Here is a 20,843-nt window from a genome sequence, read left to right as displayed (position 1 = left end):
GCCAGCATGACTAAGGTACAAACTGCATCTCCCTAGCATTTTTTGTTCCAGAGTTATTCCAGAGCGTAGCTGAAAGTTTTTAATTGTCCGGCCTATTTTTTGAATGACCCCCTTATTGTTGGTTGGAACCCTGACTGCGCCGTATCTTTGTATCCGCTGTATACACGCACAGTGTACGTCAATTTCTAATGGGTGCTTGCTCGCGCCGTCGCATCTGGCCCCGCCTTAAAAATCGTTAGAGCAATAAGTTTGGTACGAGAGGAAAGCCCTTGAACATGGCAATCCTGTGGTGGTAATATTTTGAAGATTGAGCAGGATACTGGGATCGAAATTACCCGTTGTACATTGTGTTTTTCTCTCCGACAGCTCTGTGCACAAAACTCCCATAGTGGAGGCTGTTGAAATCGTTTCTGAGCAACCCCGCCTAATTGAGGTTTTGTCTATCAAGAAGTGTGCAAGTCGCCCTATACCTTTCAAAAATGGACGCAGGAATATGCCAGCATGACTAAGGTACAAACTGCATCTCCCTAGCATTTTTTTGTTCCAGAGTTATTCCAGAGCGTAGCTGAAATTTTTAATTGTCCGGCCTATTTTTTGAATGACCCCCTTATTGTTGGTTGGAACCCTGACTGCGCCGTATCTTTGTATCCGCTGTATACACGCACAGTGTACGTCAATTTCTAATGGGTGCCTGCTCGCGCCGTCGCATCTGGCCCCGCCTTAAAAATCGTTAGAGCAATAAGTTTGGTACGAGAGGAAAGCCCTTGAACATGGCAAACCTGTGGTGGTAATATTTTGAAGATTGAGCAGGATACTGGGATCGAAATTACCCGTTGTACATTGTGTTTTTCTCTCCGACAGCTCTGTGCACAAAACTCCCATAGTGGAGGCTGTTGAAATCGTTTCTGAGCAACCCCGCCTAATTGAGGTTTTGTCTATCAAGAAGTGTGCAAATCGCCCTAAACCTTTAAAAAATGAACGCAGGAATATGCCAGCATGACTAAGGTACAAACTGCATCTCCCTAGCATTTTTTGTTCCAGAGTTATTCCAGAGCGTAGCTGAAAGTTTTTAATTGTCCGGCCTATTTTTTGAATGACCCCCTTATTGTTGGTTGGAACCCTGACTGCGCCGTGTCTGTCTATACGCTGTATACACGCACAGTGTACGTCAATTTCTAATGGGTGCCTGCTCGCGCCGTCGCATCTGGCCCCGTCTTAAAAAATGTCAGCGCAATAAGTTTGGTACGAGAGGAAAGCCCTTGAACATGGCAATCCTGTGGTGGTAAATATTTGAAGATTGAGCAGGATACTGGGATCGAAATTACCCGTTGTACATTTTGTTTTTCTATTTTACAGCTCTGTGCACAAAACTCCCATAGTGGAGGCTGTTGAAATCGTTTCTGAGCAACCCCGCCTAATTGAGGTTTTGTCTATCAAGAAGTGTGCAAATCGCCCTAAACCTTTAAAAAATGAGCGCAGGAATATGCCAGCATGACTAAGGTACAAACTGCATCTCCCTAGCATTTTTTGTTCCAGAGTTATTCCAGAGCGTAGCTGAAAGTTTTTAATTGTCCGGCCTATTTTTTGAATGACCCCCTTATTGTTGGTTGGAACCCTGACTGCGCCGTGTCTTTCTATACGCTGTATACACGCACAGTGTACGTCAATTTCTAATGGGTGCCTGCTCGCGCCGTCGCATCTGGCCCCGTCTTAAAAAATGTCAGCGCAATAAGTTTGGTACGAGAGGAAAGCCCTTGAACATGGCAATCCTGTGGTGGTAAAAATTTGAAGATTGAGCAGGATACTGGGATCGAAATTACCCGTTGTACATTTTGTTTTTCTATTTTACAGCTCTGTGCACAAAACTCCCATAGTGGAGAATGTTGAAATCGTTTCTGAGCAACCCCGCCTACTTGAGGTTTTGTCTATCAAGAAGTGTGCAAGTCGCCCTATACCTTTAAAAAATGGACGCAGGAATATGCCAGCATGACTAAGGTACAAACTGCATCTCCCTAGCATTTTTTGAATGACCCCCTTATTGTTGGTTGGAACCCAGCTTTGTGCACAAAACTCCCATAGTGGAGGCTGTTGAAATCGTTTCTGAGCAACCCCGCCTACTTGAGGTTTTGTCTATCAAGAAGTGTGCAAGTCGCCCTATACCTTTAAAAAATGGACGCAGGAATATGCCAGCATGACTAAGGTACAAACTGCATCTCCCTAGCATTTTTTGATCCAGAGTTATTCCAGAGCGTAGCTGAAATTTTTAATTGTCCGGCCTATTTTTTGAATGACCCCCTTATTGTTGGTTGGAACCCTGACTGCGCCGTATCTTTGTATCCGCTGTATACACGCACAGTGTACGTCAATTTCTAATGGGTGCCTGCTCGCGCCGTCGCATCTGGCCCCGCCTTAAAAATCGTTAGAGCAATAAGTTTGGTACGAGAGGAAAGCCCTTGAACATGGCAATCCTGTGGTGGTAAAAATTTGAAGATTGAGCAGGATACTGGGATCGAAATTACCCGTTGTACATTTTGTTTTTCTATTTTACAGCTCTGTGCACAAAACTCCCATAGTGGAGGCTGTTGAAATCGTTTCTGAGCAACCCCGCCTACTTGAGGTTTTGTCTATCAAGAAGTGTGCAAGTCGCCCTATACCTTTAAAAATGGACGCAGGAATATGCCAGCATGACTAAGGTACAAACTGCATCTCCCTAGCATTTTTTGTTCCAGAGTTATTCCAGAGCGTAGCTGAAATTTTTAATTGTCCGGCCTATTTTTTGAATGACCCCCTTATTGTTGGTTGGAACCCTGACTGCGCCGTATCTTTGTATCCGCTGTATACATGCACAGTGTACGTCAATTTCTAATGGGTGCCTGCTCGCGCCGTCGCATCTGGCCCCGCCTTAAAAATCGTTAGAGCAATAAGTTTGGTACGAGAGGAAAGCCCTTGAACATGGCAAACCTGTGGTGGTAATATTTTGAAGATTGAGCAGGATACTGGGATCGAAATTACCCGTTGTACATTGTGTTTTTCTCTCCGACAGCTCTGTGCACAAAACTCCCATAGTGGAGGCTGTTAAAATCGTTTCTGAGCAACCCCGCCTAATTGAGGTTTTGTCTATCAAGAAGTGTGCAAATCGCCCTAAACCTTTAAAAAATGAGCGCAGGAATATGCCAGCATGACTAAGGTACAAACTGCATCTCCCTAGCATTTTTTGTTCCAGAGTTATTCCAGAGCGTAGCTGAAAGTTTTTAATTGTCCGGCCTATTTTTTGAATGACCCCCTTATTGTTGGTTGGAACCCTGACTGCGCCGTGTCTTTCTATACGCTGTATACACGCACAGTGTACGTCAATTTCTAATGGGTGCCTGCTCGCGCCGTCGCATCTGGCCCCGTCTTAAAAAATGTCAGCGCAATAAGTTTGGTACGAGAGGAAAGCCCTTGAACATGGCAATCCTGTGGTGGTAAAAATTTGAAGATTGAGCAGGATACTGGGATCGAAATTACCCGTTGTACATTTTGTTTTTCTATTTTACAGCTCTGTGCACAAAACTCCCATAGTGGAGAATGTTGAAATCGTTTCTGAGCAACCCCGCCTACTTGAGGTTTTGTCTATCAAGAAGTGTGCAAGTCGCCCTATACCTTTAAAAAATGGACGCAGGAATATGCCAGCATGACTAAGGTACAAACTGCATCTCCCTAGCATTTTTTGAATGACCCCCTTATTGTTGGTTGGAACCCAGCTTTGTGCACAAAACTCCCATAGTGGAGGCTGTTGAAATCGTTTCTGAGCAACCCCGCCTACTTGAGGTTTTGTCTATCAAGAAGTGTGCAAGTCGCCCTATACCTTTAAAAAATGGACGCAGGAATATGCCAGCATGACTAAGGTACAAACTGCATCTCCCTAGCATTTTTTGTTCCAGAGTTATTCCAGAGCGTAGCTGAAATTTTTAATTGTCCGGCCTATTTTTTGAATGACCCCCTTATTGTTGGTTGGAACCCTGACTGCGCCGTATCTTTGTATCCGCTGTATACACGCACAGTGTACGTCAATTTCTAATGGGTGCCTGCTCGCGCCGTCGCATCTGGCCCCGCCTTAAAAATCGTTAGAGCAATAAGTTTGGTACGAGAGGAAAGCCCTTGAACATGGCAAACCTGTGGTGGTAATATTTTGAAGATTGAGCAGGATACTGGGATCGAAATTACCCGTTGTACATTGTGTTTTTCTCTCCGACAGCTCTGTGCACAAAACTCCCATAGTGGAGGCTGTTGAAATCGTTTCTGAGCAACCCCGCCTAATTGAGGTTTTGTCTATCAAGAAGTGTGCAAATCGCCCTAAACCTTTAAAAAATGAACGCAGGAATATGCCAGCATGACTAAGGTACAAACTGCATCTCCCTAGCATTTTTTGTTCCAGAGTTATTCCAGAGCGTAGCTGAAAGTTTTTAATTGTCCGGCCTATTTTTTGAATGACCCCCTTATTGTTGGTTGGAACCCTGACTGCGCCGTGTCTTTCTATACGCTGTATACACGCACAGTGTACGTCAATTTCTAATGGGTGCCTGCTCGCGCCGTCGCATCTGGCCCCGTCTTAAAAAATGTCAGCGCAATAAGTTTGGTACGAGAGGAAAGCCCTTGAACATGGCAATCCTGTGGTGGTAAAAATTTGAAGATTGAGCAGGATACTGGGATCGAAATTACCCGTTGTACATTTTGTTTTTCTATTTTACAGCTCTGTGCACAAAACTCCCATAGTGGAGGCTGTTGAAATCGTTTCTGAGCAACCCCGCCTACTTGAGGTTTTGTCTATCAAGAAGTGTGCAAGTCGCCCTATACCTTTAAAAATGGACGCAGGAATATGCCAGCATGACTAAGGTACAAACTGCATCTCCCTAGCATTTTTTGTTCCAGAGTTATTCCAGAGCGTAGCTGAAATTTTTAATTGTCCGGCCTATTTTTTGAATGACCCCCTTATTGTTGGTTGGAACCCTGACTGCGCCGTATCTTTGTATCCGCTGTATACACGCACAGTGTACGTCAATTTCTAATGGGTGCCTGCTCGCGCCGTCGCATCTGGCCCCGCCTTAAAAATCGTTAGAGCAATAAGTTTGGTACGAGAGGAAAGCCCTTGAACATGGCAAACCTGTGGTGGTAATATTTTGAAGATTGAGCAGGATACTGGGATCGAAATTACCCGTTGTACATTGTGCTTTTCTCTCCGACAGCTCTGTGCACAAAACTCCCATAGTGGAGGCTGTTGAAATCGTTTCTGAGCAACCCCGCCTAATTGAGGTTTTGTCTATCAAGAAGTGTGCAAATCGCCCTAAACCTTTAAAAAATGAACGCAGGAATATGCCAGCATGACTAAGGTACAAACTGCATCTCCCTAGCATTTTTTGTTCCAGAGTTATTCCAGAGCGTAGCTGAAAGTTTTTAATTGTCCGGCCTATTTTTTGAATGACCCCCTTATTGTTGGTTGGAACCCTGACTGCGCCGTGTCTTTCTATACGCTGTATACACGCACAGTGTACGTCAATTTCTAATGGGTGCCTGCTCGCGCCGTCGCATCTGGCCCCGTCTTAAAAAATGTCAGCGCAATAAGTTTGGTACGAGAGGAAAGCCCTTGAACATGGCAATCCTGTGGTGGTAAAAATTTGAAGATTGAGCAGGATACTGGGATCGAAATTACCCGTTGTACATTTTGTTTTTCTATTTTACAGCTCTGTGCACAAAACTCCCATAGTGGAGGCTGTTGAAATCGTTTCTGAGCAACCCCGCCTACTTGAGGTTTTGTCTATCAAGAAGTGTGCAAGTCGCCCTATACCTTTAAAAAATGGACGCAGGAATATGCCAGCATGACTAAGGTACAAACTGCATCTCCCTAGCATTTTTTGTTCCAGAGTTATTCCAGAGCGTAGCTGAAATTTTTAATTGTCCGGCCTATTTTTTGAATGACCCCCTTATTGTTGGTTGGAACCCTGACTGCGCCGTATCTTTGTATCCGCTGTATACACGCACAGTGTACGTCAATTTCTAATGGGTGCCTGCTCGCGCCGTCGCATCTGGCCCCGCCTTAAAAATCGTTAGAGCAATAAGTTTGGTACGAGAGGAAAGCCCTTGAACATGGCAAACCTGTGGTGGTAATATTTTGAAGATTGAGCAGGATACTGGGATCGAAATTACCCGTTGTACATTTTGTTTTTCTATTTTACAGCTCTGTGCACAAAACTCCCATAGTGGAGGCTGTTGAAATCGTTTCTGAGCAACCCCGCCTAATTGAGGTTTTGTCTATCAAGAAGTGTGCAAATCGCCCTAAACCTTTGGTACTAGAGGAAAGCCCTTGAACATGGCAATCCTGTGGTGGTAAAAATTTGAAGATTGAGCAGGATACTGGGATCGAAATTACCCGTTGTACATTTTGTTTTTCTATTTTACAGCTCTGTGCACAAAACTCCCATAGTGGAGGCTGTTGAAATCGTTTCTGAGCAACCCCGCCTACTTGAGGTTTTGTCTATCAAGAAGTGTGCAAGTCGCCCTATACCTTTAAAAAATGGACGCAGGAATATGCCAGCATGACTAAGGTACAAACTGCATCTCCCTAGCATTTTTTGTTCCAGAGTTATTCCAGAGCGTAGCTGAAATTTTTAATTGTCCGGCCTATTTTTTGAATGACCCCCTTATTGTTGGTTGGAACCCTGACTGCGCCGTATCTTTGTATCCGCTGTATACACGCACAGTGTACGTCAATTTCTAATGGGTGCCTGCTCGCGCCGTCGCATCTGGCCCCGCCTTAAAAATCTTTAGAGCAATAAGTTTGGTACGAGAGAAAAGCCCTTGAACATGGCAAACCTGTGGTGGTAATATTTTGAAGATTGAGCAGGATACTGGGATCGAAATTACCCGTTGTACATTGTGTTTTTCTCTCCGACAGCTCTGTGCACAAAACTCCCATAGTGGAGGCTGTTGAAATCGTTTCTGAGCAACCCCGCCTAATTGAGGTTTTGTCTATCAAGAAGTGTGCAAATCGCCCTAAACCTTTAAAAAATGAACGCAGGAATATGCCAGCATGACTAAGGTACAAACTGCATCTCCCTAGCATTTTTTGTTCCAGAGTTATTCCAGAGCGTAGCTGAAAGTTTTTAATTGTCCGGCCTATTTTTTGAATGACCCCCTTATTGTTGGTTGGAACCCTGACTGCGCCGTGTCTTTCTATACGCTGTATACACGCACAGTGTACGTCAATTTCTAATGGGTGCCTGCTCGCGCCGTCGCATCTGGCCCCGTCTTAAAAAATGTCAGCGCAATAAGTTTGGTACGAGAGGAAAGCCCTTGAACATGGCAATCCTGTGGTGGTAAAAATTTGAAGATTGAGCAGGATACTGGGATCGAAATTACCCGTTGTACATTTTGTTTTTCTATTTTACAGCTCTGTGCACAAAACTCCCATAGTGGAGGCTGTTGAAATCGTTTCTGAGCAACCCCGCCTAATTGAGGTTTTGTCTATCAAGAAGTGTGCAAGTCGCCCTATATTTTAAAAAATGGACGCAGGAATATGCCAGCATGACTAAGGTACAAACTGCATCTCCCTAGCATTTTTTGTTCCAGAGTTATTCCAGAGCGTAGCTGAAATTTTTAATTGTCCGGCCTATTTTTTGAATGACCCCCTTATTGTTGGTTGGAACCCTGACTGTGCCGTATCTTTGTATCCGCTGTATACACGCACAGTGTACGTCAATTTCTAATGGGTGCTTGCTCGCGCCGTCGCATCTGGCCCCGCCTTAAAAATCGTTAGAGCAATAAGTTTGGTACGAGAGGAAAGCCCTTGAACATGGCAATCCTGTGGTGGTAATATTTTGAAGATTGAGCAGGATACTGGGATCGAAATTACCCGTTGTACATTGTGTTTTTCTCTCCGACAGCTCTGTGCACAAAACTCCCATAGTGGAGGCTGTTGAAATCGTTTCTGAGCAACCCCGCCTAATTGAGGTTTTGTCTATCAAGAAGTGTGCAAATCGCCCTAAACCTTTAAAAAATGAACGCAGGAATATGCCAGCATGACTAAGGTACAAACTGCATCTCCCTAGCATTTTTTGTTCCAGAGTTATTCCAGAGCGTAGCTGAAAGTTTTTAATTGTCCGGCCTATTTTTTGAATGACCCCCTTATTGTTGGTTGGAACCCTGACTGCGCCGTGTCTTTCTATACGCTGTATACACGCACAGTGTACGTCAATTTCTAATGGGTGCCTGCTCACGCCGTCGCATCTGGCCTCGCCTTAAAAATCGTCAGAGCAATAAGTTTGGTACGAGAGGAAAGCCCTTGAACATGGCAATCCTGTGGTGGTAAAATTTTGAAGATTGAGCAGGATACTGGGATCGAAATTACCCGTTGTACATTTTGTTTTTCTCTCCTACAGCTCTGTGCACAAAACTCCCATAGTGGAGGCTGTTGAAATCGTTTCTGAGCAACGCCGCCTACTTGAGGTTTTGTCTATCAAGAAGTTTGCAAGTCGCCCTATACCTTTAAAAATGGACGCAGGAATATGCCAGCATGACTAAGGTACAAACTGCATCTCCCTAGCATTTTTTGTTCCAGAGTTATTCCAGAGCGTAGCTGAAATTTTTAATTGTCCGGCCTATTTTTTGAATGACCCCCTTATTGTTGGTTGGAACCCTGACTGCGCCGTATCTTTGTATCCGCTGTATACACGCACAGTGTACGTCAATTTCTAATGGGTGCCTGCTCGCGCCGTCGCATCTGGCCCCGCCTTAAAAATCGTTAGAGCAATAAGTTTGGTACGAGAGAAAAGCCCTTGAACATGGCAAACCTGTGGTGGTAATATTTTGAAGATTGAGCAGGATACTGGGATCGAAATTACCCGTTGTACATTGTGTTTTTCTCTCCGACAGCTCTGTGCACAAAACTCCCATAGTGGAGGCTGTTGAAATCGTTTCTGAGCAACCCCGCCTAATTGAGGTTTTGTCTATCAAGAAGTGTGCAAATCGCCCTAAACCTTTAAAAAATGAACGCAGGAATATGCCAGCATGACTAAGGTACAAACTGCATCTCCCTAGCATTTTTTGTTCCAGAGTTATTCCAGAGCGTAGCTGAAAGTTTTTAATTGTCCGGCCTATTTTTTGAATGACCCCCTTATTGTTGGTTGGAACCCTGACTGCGCCGTGTCTTTCTATACGCTGTATACACGCACAGTGTACGTCAATTTCTAATGGGTGCCTGCTCGCGCCGTCGCATCTGGCCCCGTCTTAAAAAATGTCAGCGCAATAAGTTTGGTACGAGAGGAAAGCCCTTGAACATGGCAATCCTGTGGTGGTAAAAATTTGAAGATTGAGCAGGATACTGGGATCGAAATTACCCGTTGTACATTTTGTTTTTCTATTTTACAGCTCTGTGCACAAAACTCCCATAGTGGAGGCTGTTGAAATCGTTTCTGAGCAACCCCGCCTACTTGAGGTTTTGTCTATCAAGAAGTGTGCAAGTCGCCCTATACCTTTAAAAAATGGACGCAGGAATATGCCAGCATGACTAAGGTACAAACTGCATCTCCCTAGCATTTTTTGTTCCAGAGTTATTCCAGAGCGTAGCTGAAATTTTTAATTGTCCGGCCTATTTTTTGAATGACCCCCTTATTGTTGGTTGGAACCCTGACTGCGCCGTATCTTTGTATCCGCTGTATACACGCACAGTGTACGTCAATTTCTAATGGGTGCTTGCTCGCGCCGTCGCATCTGGCCCCGCCTTAAAAATCGTTAGAGCAATAAGTTTGGTACGAGAGGAAAGCCCTTGAACATGGCAATCCTGTGGTGGTAATATTTTGAAGATTGAGCAGGATACTGGGATCGAAATTACCCGTTGTACATTGTGTTTTTCTCTCCGACAGCTCTGTGCACAAAACTCCCATAGTGGAGGCTGTTGAAATCGTTTCTGAGCAACCCCGCCTAATTGAGGTTTTGTCTATCAAGAAGTGTGCAAATCGCCCTAAACCTTTAAAAAATGAACGCAGGAATATGCCAGCATGACTAAGGTACAAACTGCATCTCCCTAGCATTTTTTGTTCCAGAGTTATTCCAGAGCGTAGCTGAAAGTTTTTAATTGTCCGGCCTATTTTTTGAATGACCCCCTTATTGTTGGTTGGAACCCTGACTGCGCCGTGTCTTTCTATACGCTGTATACACGCACAGTGTACGTCAATTTCTAATGGGTGCCTGCTCGCGCCGTCGCATCTGGCCCCGTCTTAAAAAATGTCAGCGCAATAAGTTTGGTACGAGAGGAAAGCCCTTGAACATGGCAATCCTGTTGTGGTAAAATTTTGAAGATTGAGCAGGATACTGGGATCGAAATTACCCGTTGTACATTTTGTTTTTCTCTCCTACAGCTCTGTGCACAAAACTCCCATAGTGGAGGCTGTTGAAATCGTTTCTGAGCAACCCCGCCTACTTGAGGTTTTGTCTATCAAGAAGTGTGCAAGTCGCCCTATACCTTTAAAAAATGGACGCAGGAATATGCCAGCATGACTAAGGTACAAACTGCATCTCCCTAGCATTTTTTGTTCCAGAGTTATTCCAGAGCGTAGCTGAATTTTTTAATTGTCCGGCCTATTTTTTGAATGACCCCCTTATTGTTGGTTGGAACCCTGACTGCGCCGTATCTTTGTATCCGCTGTATACACGCACAGTGTACGTCAATTTCTAATGGGTGCCTGCTCGCGCCGTCGCATCTGGCCCCGCCTTAAAAATCGTTAGAGCAATAAGTTTGGTACGAGAGAAAAGCCCTTGAACATGGCAAACCTGTGGTGGTAATATTTTGAAGATTGAGCAGGATACTGGGATCGAAATTACCCGTTGTACATTGTGTTTTTCTCTCCGACAGCTCTGTGCACAAAACTCCCATAGTGGAGGCTGTTGAAATCGTTTCTGAGCAACCCCGCCTAATTGAGGTTTTGTCTATCAAGAAGTGTGCAAATCGCCCTAAACCTTTAAAAAATGAACGCAGGAATATGCCAGCATGACTAAGGTACAAACTGCATCTCCCTAGCATTTTTTGTTCCAGAGTTATTCCAGAGCGTAGCTGAAAGTTTTTAATTGTCCGGCCTATTTTTTGAATGACCCCCTTATTGTTGGTTGGAACCCTGACTGCGCCGTGTCTTTCTATACGCTGTATACACGCTCAGTGTACGTCAATTTCTAATGGGTGCCTGCTCGCGCCGTCGCATCTGGCCCCGTCTTAAAAAATGTCAGCGCAATAAGTTTGGTACGAGAGGAAAGCCCTTGAACATGGCAATCCTGTGGTGGTAAAAATTTGAAGATTGAGCAGGATACTGGGATCGAAATTACCCGTTGTACATTTTGTTTTTCTATTTTACAGCTCTGTGCACAAAACTCCCATAGTGGAGGCTGTTGAAATCGTTTCTGAGCAACCCCGCCTACTTGAGGTTTTGTCTATCAAGAAGTGTGCAAGTCGCCCTATACCTTTAAAAATGGACGCAGGAATATGCCAGCATGACTAAGGTACAAACTGCATCTCCCTAGCATTTTTTGTTCCAGAGTTATTCCAGAGCGTAGCTGAAATTTGTAATTGTCCGGCCTGTTTTTTGAATGACCCCCTTATTGTTGGTTGGAACCCTGACTGCGCCGTGTCTTTGTATCCGCTGTATACACGCACAGTGTACGTCAATTTCTAATGGGTGCCTGCTCGCGCCGTCGCATCTGGCCCCGCCTTAAAAATCGTTAGAGCAATAAGTTTGGTACGAGAGGAAAGCCCTTGAACATGGCAAACCTGTGGTGGTAATATTTTGAAGATTGAGCAGGATACTGGGATCGAAATTACCCGTTGTACATTGTGTTTTTCTCTCCGACAGCTCTGTGCACAAAACTCCCATAGTGGAGGCTGTTGAAATCGTTTCTGAGCAACCCCGCCTAATTGAGGTTTTGTCTATCAAGAAGTGTGCAAATCGCCCTAAACCTTTAAAAAATGAACGCAGGAATATGCCAGCATGACTAAGGTACAAACTGCATCTCCCTAGCATTTTTTGTTCCAGAGTTATTCCAGAGCGTAGCTGAAAGTTTTTAATTGTCCGGCCTATTTTTTGAATGACCCCCTTATTGTTGGTTGGAACCCTGACTGCGCCGTGTCTTTCTATACGCTGTATACACGCACAGTGTACGTCAATTTCTAATGGGTGCCTGCTCGCGCCGTCGCATCTGGCCTCGCCTTAAAAATCGTCAGAGCAATAAGTTTGGTACGAGAGGAAAGCCCTTGAACATGGCAATCCTGTGGTGGTAATATTTTGAAGATTGAGCAGGAAACTGGGATCGAAATTACCCGTTGTACATTTTGTTTTTCTCTCCGACAGCTCTGTGCACAAAACTCCCTTAGTAGAGGCTGTTGAAATCGTTTCTGAGCAACCCCGCCTACTTGAGGTTTTGTCTATCAAGAAGTGTGCAAATCGCCCTAAACCTTTAAAAAATGGACGCAGGAATATGCCAGCATGACTAAGGTACAAACTGCATCTCCCTAGCATTTTTTGTTCCAGAGTTATTCCAGAGCGTAGCTGAAAGTTTTTAATTGTCCGGCCTATTTTTTGAATGACCCCCTTATTGTTGGTTGGAACCCTGACTGCGCCGTGTCTTTGTATACGCTGTATTCACGCACAGTGTACGTCAATTTCTAATGGGTGCCTGCTCGCGCCGTCGCATCTGGCCTCGCCTTAAAAATCGTCAGAGCAATAAGTTTGGTACGAGAGGAAAGCCTTTGAACATTGCAATCCTGTGGTGGTAAAAATTTGAAGATTGAGCAGGAAACTGGGATCGAAATTACCCGTTGTACATTTTGTTTTTCTCTCCGACAGCTCTGTGCACAAAACTCCCATAGTGGAGGCTGTTGAAATCGTTTCTGAGCAACCCCGCCTACTTGAGGTTTTGTCTATCAAGAAGTGTGCAAGTCGCCCTATACCTTTAAAAAATGGACGCAGGAATATGCCAGCATGACTAAGGTACAAACTGCATCTCCCTAGCATTTTTTGTTCCAGAGTTATTCCAGAGCGTAGCTGAAATTTTTAATTGTCCGGCCTATTTTTTGAATGACCCCCCGTATTGTTGGTTGGAACCCTGACTGTGCCGTATCTTTGTATCCGCTGTATACACGCACAGTGTACGTCAATTTCTAATGGGTGCCTCCTCGCGCCGTCGCATCTGGCCTCGCCTTAAAAATCGTCAGAGCAATAAGTTTGGTACGAGAGGAAAGCCCTTGAACATGGCAATCCTGTGGTGGTAAAATTTTGAAGATTGAGCAGGAAACTGGGATCGAAATTACCCGTTGTACATTTTGTTTTTCTCTCCGACAGCTCTGTGCACAAAACTCCCATAGTGGAGGCTGTTGAAATCGTTTCTGAGCAACCCCGCCTAATTGAGGTTTTGTCTATCAAGAAGTGTGCAAGTCGCCCTAAACCTTTAAAAAATGGACGCAGGAATATGCCAGCATGACTAAGGTACAAACTGCATCTCCCTAGCATTTTTTTGTTCCAGAGTTATTCCAGAGCGTAGCTGAAATTTTTAATTGTCCGGCCTATTTTTTGAATGACCCCCTTATTGTTGGTTGGAACCCTGACTGCGCCGTATCTTTGTATCCGCTGTATACACGCACAGTGTACGTCAATTTCTAATGGGTGCCTCCTCGCGCCGTCGCATCTGGCCTCGCCTTAAAAATCGTCAGAGCAATAAGTTTGGTACGAGAGGAAAGCCCTTGAACATGGCAATCCTGTGGTGGTAAAATTTTGAAGATTGAGCATGAAACTGGGATCGAAATTACCCGTTGTACATTTTGTTTTTCTCTCCGACAGCTCTGTGCACAAAACTCCCATAGTGGAGGCTGTTGAAATCGTTTCTGAGCAACCCCGCCTAATAGAGGTTTTGTCTATCAAGAAGTGTGCAAGTCGCCCTAAACCTTTAAAAAATGGACGCAGGAATATGCCAGCATGACTAAGGTACAAACTGCATCTCCCTATCATTTTCTGTTCCAGAGTTATTCCAGAGCGTAGCTGAAAGTTTTTAATTGTCCGGCCTATTTTTTGAATGACCCCCTTATTGTTGGTTGGAACCCTGACTGCGCCGTGTCTTTCTATACGCTGTATACACGCACAGTGTACGTCACTTTCTAATGGGTGCCTGCTCGCGCCGTCGCATCTGGCCCCGTCTTAAAAAATGTCAGCGCAATAAGTTTGGTACGAGAGGAAAGCCCTTGAACATGGCAATCCTGTGGTGGTAAAATTTTGAAGATTGAGCAGGATACTGGGATCGAAATAACCCGTTGTACATTTTGTTTTTCTCTCCGACAGCTCTGTGCACAAAACTCCCATAGTGGAGGCTGTTGAAATCGTTTCTGAGCAACCCCGCCTACTTGAGGTTTTGTCTATCAAGAAGTGTGCAAGTCGCCCTATACCTTTAAAAAATGGACGCAGGAATATGCCAGCATGACTAAGGTACAAACTGCATCTCCCTAGCATTTTTTGTTCCAGAGTTATTCCAGAGCGTAGCTGAAAGTTTTTAATTGTCCGGCCTATTTTTTGAATGACCCTTTTATTGTTGGTTGGAACCCTGACTGCGCCGTGTCTTTGTATACGCTGTATTCACGCACAGTGTACGTCAATTTCTAATGGGTGCTTGCTCGCGCCGTCGCATCTGGCCTCGCCTTAAAAATCGTCAGAGCAATAAGTTTGGTACGAGAGGAAAGCCTTTGAACATTGCAATCCTGTGGTGGTAAAAATTTGAAGATTGAGCAGGATACTGGGATCGAAATTACCCGTTGTACATTTTGTTTTTCTCTCCGACAGCTCTGTGCACAAAACTCCCATAGTGGAGGCTGTTGAAATCGTTTCTGAGCAACCCCGCCTACTTGAGGTTTTGTCTATCAAGAAGTGTGCAAGTCGCCCTATACCTTTAAAAAATGGACGCAGGAATATGCCAGCATGACTAAGGTACAAACTGCATCTCCCTAGCATTTTTTGTTCCAGAGTTATTCCAGAGCGTAGCTGAAATTTTTAATTGTCCGGCCTATTTTTTGAATGACCCCCTTATTGTTGGTTGGAACCCTGACTGCGCCGTATCTTTGTATCCGCTGTATACACGCACAGTGTACGTCAATTTCTAATGGGTGCCTCCTCGCGCCGTCGCATCTGGCCTCGCCTTAAAAATCGTCAGAGCAATAAGTTTGGTACGAGAGGAAAGCCCTTGAACATGGCAATCCTGTGGTGGTAAAATTTTGAAGATTGAGCAGGAAACTGGGATCGAAATTACCCGTTGTACATTTTGTTTTTCTCTCCGACAGCTCTGTGCACAAAACTCCCATAGTGGAGGCTGTTGAAATCGTTTCTGAGCAACCCCGCCTACTTGAGGTTTTGTCTATCAAGAAGTGTGCAAGTCGCCCTATACCTTTAAAAAATGGACGCAGGAATATGCCAGCATGACTAAGGTACAAACTGCATCTCCCTAGCATTTTTTGTTCCAGAGTTATTCCAGAGCGTAGCTGAAATTTTTAATTGTCCGGCCTATTTTTTGAATGACCCCCTTATTGTTGGTTGGAACCCTGACTGCGCCGTATCTTTGTATCCGCTGTATACACGCACAGTGTACGTCAATTTCTAATGGGTGCCTGCTCGCGCCGTCGCATCTCGCCCCGCCTTAAAAATCGTCAGAGCAATAAGTTTGGTACGAGAGGAAAGCCCTTGAACATGGCAATCCTGTGGTGGTAAAATTTTGAAGATTGAGCATGAAACTGGGATCGAAATTACCCGTTGTACATTTTGTTTTTCTCTCCGACAGCTCTGTGCACAAAACTCCCATAGTGGAGGCTGTTGAAATCGTTTCTGACCAACACCGCCTAATTGAGGTTTTGTCTATCAAGAAGTGTGCAAGTCGCCCTAAACCTTTACAAAATGGACGCAGGAATATGCCAGCATGACTAAGGTACAAACTGCATCTCCCTATCATTTTCTGTTCCAGAGTTATTCCAGAGCGTAGCTGAAAGTTTTTAATTGTCCGGCCTATTTTTTGAATGACCCCCTTATTGTTGGTTGGAACCCTGACTGCGCCGTGTCTTTCTATACGCTGTATACACGCACAGTGTACGTCAATTTCTAATGGGTGCCTGCTCGCGCCGTCGCATCTGGCCCCGTCTTAAAAAATGTCAGCGCAATAAGTTTGGTACGAGAGGAAAGCCCTTGAACATGGCAATCCTGTGGTGGTAAAAATTTGAAGATTGAGCAGGATACTGGGATCGAAATTACCCGTTGTACATTTTGTTTTTCTCTCCGACAGCTCTGTGCACAAAACTCCCATAGTGGAGGCTGTTGAAATCGTTTCTGAGCAACCCCGCCTACTTGAGGTTTTGTCTATCAAGAAGTGTGCAAGTCGCCCTATACCTTTAAAAAATGGACGCAGGAATATGCCAGCATGACTAAGGTACAAACTGCATCTCCCTAGCATTTTTTGTTCCAGAGTTATTCCAGAGCGTAGCTGAAATTTTTAATTGTCCGGCCTATTTTTTGAATGACCCCCTTATTGTTGGTTGGAACCCTGACTGCGCCGTATCTTTGTATCCGCTGTATACACGCACAGTGTACGTCAATTTCTAATGGGTGCCTGCTCGCGCCGTCGCATCTGGCCCCGCCTTAAAAATCGTTAGAGCAATAAGTTTGGTACGAGAGGAAAGCCCTTGAACATGGCAATCCTGTGGTGGTAATATTTTGAAGATTGAGCAGGATACTGGGATCGAAATTACCCGTTGTACATTTTGTTTTTCTCTCCGACAGCTCTGTGCACAAAACTCCCATAGTGGAGGCTGTTGAAATCGTTTCTGAGCAACCCCGCCTACTTGAGGTTTTGTCTATCAAGAAGTGTGCAAATCGCCCTGAACCTTTAAAAAATGGACGCAGGAATATGCCAGCATGACTAAGGTACAAACTGCATCTCCCTAGCATTTTTTGTTCCAGAGTTATTCCAGAGCGTAGCTGAAATTTTTAATTGTCCGGCCTATTTTTTGAATGACCCCCTTATTGTTGGTTGGAACCCTGACTGCGCCGTATTCTTGTATCCGCTGTATACACGCACAGTGTACGTCAATTTCTAATGGGTGCCTGCTCGCGCCGTCGCATCTGGCCTTGCCTTAAAAATCGTCAGAGCAATAAGTTTGGTACGAGAGGAAAGCCCTTGAACATGGCAATCCTGTGGTGGTAATATTTTGAAGATTGAGCAGGATACTGGGATCGAAATTACCCGTTGTACATTGTGTTTTTCTCTCCGACAGCTCTGTGCACAAAACTCCCATAGTGGAGGCTGTTGAAATCGTTTCTGAGCAACCCCGCCTACTTGATGTTTTGTCTATCAAGAAGTGTGCAAATCGCCCTAAACCTTTAAAAAAATGGACGCAGGAATATGCCAGCATGACTAAGGTACAAACTGCATCTCCCTAGCATTTTTTGTTCCAGAGTTATTCCAGAGCGTAGCTGAAAGTTTTTAATTGTCCGGCCTATTTTTTGAATGACCCCCTTAGTGTTGGTTGGAACCCTGACTGCGCCGTGTCTTTCTATACGCTGTATACACGCACAGTGTACGTCAATTTCTAATGGGTGCCTGCTCGCGCCGTCGCATCTGGCCCCGTCTTAAAAAATGTCAGCGCAATAAGTTTGGTACGAGAGGAAAGCCCTTGAACATGGCAATCCTGTGGTGGTAAAATTTTGAAGATTGAGCAGGATACTGGGATCGAAATAACCCGTTGTACATTTTGTTTTTCTCTCCGACAGCTCTGTGCACAAAACTCCCATAGTGGAGGCTGTTGAAATCGTTTCTGAGCAACCCCGCCTACTTGAGGTTTGGTCTATCAAGAAGTGTGCAAGTCGCCCTATACCTTTAAAAAATGGACGCAGGAATATGCCAGCATGACTAAGGTACAAACTGCATCTCCCTAGCATTTTTTGTTCCAGAGTTATTCCAGAGCGTAGCTGAAATTTTTAATTGTCCGGCCTATTTTTTGAATGACCCCCTTATTGTTGGTTGGAACCCTGACTGCGCCGTATCTTTGTATCCGCTGTATACACGCACAGTGTACGTCAATTTCTAATGGGTGCCTGCTCGCGCCGTCGCATCTCGCCCCGCCTTAAAAATCGTCAGAGCAATAAGTTTGGTACGAGAGGAAAGCCCTTGAACATGGCAATCCTGTGGTGGTAAAATTTTGAAGATTGAGCATGAAACTGGGATCGAAATTACCCGTTGTACATTTTGTTTTTCTCTCCGACAGCTCTGTGCACAAAACTCCCATAGTGGAGGCTGTTGAAATCGTTTCTGACCAACACCGCCTAATTGAGGTTTTGTCTATCAAGAAGTGTGCAAGTCGCCCTAAACCTTTACACAATGGACGCAGGAATATGCCAGCATGACTAAGGTACAAACTGCATCTCCCTATCATTTTCTGTTCCAGAGTTATTCCAGAGCGTAGCTGAAAGTTTTTAATTGTCCGGCCTATTTTTTGAATGACCCCCTTATTGTTGGTTGGAACCCTGACTGCGCCGTGTCTTTCTATACGCTGTATACACGCACAGTGTACGTCAATTTCTAATGGGTGCCTGCTCGCGCCGTCGCATCTGGCCCCGTCTTAAAAAATGTCAGCGCAATAAGTTTGGTACGAGAGGAAAGCCCTTGAACATGGCAATCCTGTGGTGGTAAAAATTTGAAGATTGAGCAGGATACTGGGATCGAAATTACCCGTTGTACATTTTGTTTTTCTCTCCGACAGCTCTGTGCACAAAACTCCCATAGTGGAGGCTGTTGAAATCGTTTCTGAGCAACCCCGCCTACTTGAGGTTTTGTCTATCAAGAAGTGTGCAAGTCGCCCTATACCTTTAAAAATGGACGCAGGAATATGCCAGCATGACTAAGGTACAAACTGCATCTCCCTAGCATTTTTTGTTCCAGAGTTATTCCAGAGCGTAGCTGAAATTTTTAATTGTCCGGCCTATTTTTTGAATGACCCCCTTATTGTTGGTTGGAACCCTGACTGCGCCGTATCTTTGTATCCGCTGTATACACGCACAGTGTACGTCAATTTCTAATGGGTGCCTGCTCGCGCCGTCGCATCTGGCCCCGCCTTAAAAATCGTTAGAGCAATAAGTTTGGTACGAGAGGAAAGCCCTTGAACATGGCAATCCTGTGGTGGTAATATTTTGAAGATTGAGCAGGAAACTGGGATCGAAATTACCCGTTGTACATTTTGTTTTTCTCTCCGACAGCTCTGTGCACAAAACTCCCATAGTGGAGGCTGTTGAAATCGTTTCTGAGCAACCCCGCCTAATTGAGGTTTTGTCTATCAAGAAGTGTGCAAATCGCCCTGAACCTTTAAAAAATGGACGCAGGAATATGCCAGCATGACTAAGGTACAAACTGCATCTCCCTAGCATTTTTTGTTCCAGAGTTATTCCAGAGCGTAGCTGAAATTTTTAATTGTCCGGCCTATTTTTTGAATGACCCCCTTATTGTTGGTTGGAACCCTGACTGCGCCGTATTCTTGTATCCGCTGTATACACGCACAGTGTACGTCAATTTCTAATGGGTGCCTGCTCGCGCCGTCGCATCTGGCCTTGCCTTAAAAATCGTCAGAGCAATAAGTTTGGTACGAGAGGAAAGCCCTTGAACATGGCAATCCTGTGGTGGTAATATTTTGAAGATTGAGCAGGATACTGGGATCGAAATTACCCGTTGTACTGTGTGTTTTTCTCTCCGACAGCTATGTGCACAAAACTCCCATAGTGGAGGCTGTTGAAATCGTTTCTGAGCAACCCCGCCTACTTGATGTTTTGTCTATCAAGAAGTGTGCAAATCGCCCTAAACCTTTAAAAAAATGGACGCAGGAATATGCCAGCATGACTAAGGTACAAACTGCATCTCCCTAGCATTTTTTGTTCCAGAGTTATTCCAGAGCGTAGCTGAAAGTTTTTAATTGTCCGGCCTATTTTTTGAATGACCCCCTTAGTGTTGGTTGGAACCCTGACTGCGCCGTGTCTTTCTATACGCTGTATACACGCACAGTGTACGTCAATTTCTAATGGGTGCCTGCTCGCGCCGTCGCATCTGGCCCCGCCTTAAAAATCGTTAGAGCAATAAGTTTGGTACGAGAGGAAAGCCCTTGAACATGGCAATCCTGTGGTGGTAAAATTTTGAAGATTGAGCAGGATACTGGGTTCGAAATTACCCGTTGTACATTTTGTTTTTCTCTCCGACAGCTCTGTGCACAAAACTCCCATAGTGGAGGCTGTTGAAATCGTTTCTGAGCAACCCCGCCTAATTGAGTTTTTGTCTACCAAAAAGTGTGCAAGTCGCCCTAAACCTTTAAAAAATGGACGCAGGAATATACCAGCATGACTAAGGTACAAACTGCATCTCCCTAGCATTTTTTGTTCCAGAGTTATTCCAGAGCGTAGCTGAAATTTTTAATTGTCCGGCCTATTTTTTGAATGACCCCCTTATTGTTGGTTGGAACCCTGACTGCGCCGTATCTTTGTATCCGCTGTATACACGCACAGTGTACGTCAATTTCTAATGGGTGCCTGCTCGCGCCGTCGCATCTGGCCCGCCTTAAAAATCGTCAGAGCAATAAGTTTGGTACGAGAGGAAAGCCCTTGAACATGGCAATCCTGTGGTGGTAAAACTTTGAAGATTGAGCAGGAAACTGGGATCGAAATTACCCGTCGTACATTTTGTTTTTCTCTCCGACAGCTCTGTGCACAAAACTCCCATAGTGGAGGCTGTTGAAATCGTTTCTGAGCAACCCCGCCTAATTGATG

This window comes from Asterias amurensis, chromosome 3, assembly GCF_032118995.1.
Source record: "Asterias amurensis chromosome 3, ASM3211899v1".
In the NCBI taxonomy this organism is placed as follows: Eukaryota; Metazoa; Echinodermata; class Asteroidea; order Forcipulatida; family Asteriidae; genus Asterias; species Asterias amurensis.
This window is presented reverse-complemented; position numbering follows the sequence as displayed.